Here is a 1530-nt window from a genome sequence, read left to right on the forward strand (position 1 = left end):
ACTTCGGTCTCCAGAAGGATCAGAGCATCCATTTCTGTCATTTCCAGCCAGCCAATTTGCGGTAACTTGTTACAGCAGCCCTAGCAAACAGATATAGTGGTTGTACCTTTTTTTTTTCCACAGTAGAATGTTTTGAAATGATGTATAGGAGCAAGTGGGTGTGAATGAGTGTCAACTGGCCAGGGGTGGGATGTAGTGGCCATCCACTGCTTGGAAGGACTGCCCCCACCCACTCCCACGGGAGTCTAGTGGGGCTGTCAATCCAGGGACACCCCCCCCTCCCCCGCCCTGGCCATGTTCTCTACTAAAGAACGTGAGGACGTCCGGAGGTGAATTCACAGCTGGACCAGAAGGGAGGCGTTCCTGAGAGGGTCTGAGCCTCGTCAAGCCGGGTCAGATGGGCGGGGCTTGGGGGCGGGGGGCGGAGTCGGCCGCTGCAGGGGATGGGCCAATGGCAAGCTTGCCGGCTGGACACGTGCTGAGCAGGAGGTGATCATCCAAGACCTGCGCAGAACCAATCAGAAGTCTTTTTTCCTTGAATGATATGGAGGGAGAGAGAGAGAGGAGAGAGAGAGGGAGGGACTATCCTAATTTTGGTGGGTTTTTTGTTTTTTGTTTTTTGGGTTTTTTTGCTTTTTAGGGCTGCACCTGTGGCATATGGAAGTTCCCAGGCTAGGGGGTGAATCAGAGCTACAGCTGCGGGCCTACGCCACAGCCACAGCAATGCCAGATCTAAGCTGCACATGCGACCTATACCATCGCTCACGGCAACGCCAGATCCTTAACCCACTGAGAGAGGCCAGGGATCAAACCTGCGTCCTCATGGATGCTAGTCAGATACTTGTTTCTGCTGGGGCACGACGGGAACTGCTATTATTATTATTTTTTTTTGCTTGTTTCCTAATTCTTTGTAACTGCACCAAGTCCTGTCAATTTCCTACCCAACAATCACCGCCCTTTCTGTGCTGCCTGGCTGGCAAAGCCCACACCCCACAAAATAAATTAGAAATGACAGATGCTCTCTTTCCAGACTGCCTTGCAACCTGGCATGGCCGGAGAACCCAGTTCTGGCAAATGAGAAATAAGGAGAACTTTTCTGGGGAGAAAAAAAAAGGGCAACACATAAGAGGAGGCTCCCCTCCACAGTTTCTGCTTTAGATTTCACTGTGTGAGAACAGGACGTGTGGGGCTGGTGCAGACAGTTTGTACCCATGAGGGATGAGCAAAACGAATCTCAGATATGCCAACCCAGTGCTTGACAGTTGAACAGCTGAACTAACCCTGGGACTTTGTGTCTTTAAAGCATTTCTTAGATAAGCAAAAGAAATCTCTACCATTTCAGCTCTTTCTGTCAGGAATTCTGTTTTCTGCAGCTGAAGGCATCATAAGAGATGCAGCATGATAAGCCTGCAGCTCCAAATGGCCATTTGTTATCATCACAAAGACCTGCCTGAGAATGAAGTCAATAAAGGACAAAGCAGACTCACTCGAACACCTGGATGCAGCCATGCCTGAAGTCCTTTTTTAACT

Source organism: Phacochoerus africanus, chromosome 8 (genome assembly GCF_016906955.1).
Source record: "Phacochoerus africanus isolate WHEZ1 chromosome 8, ROS_Pafr_v1, whole genome shotgun sequence".
In the NCBI taxonomy this organism is placed as follows: domain Eukaryota; kingdom Metazoa; phylum Chordata; class Mammalia; order Artiodactyla; family Suidae; genus Phacochoerus; species Phacochoerus africanus.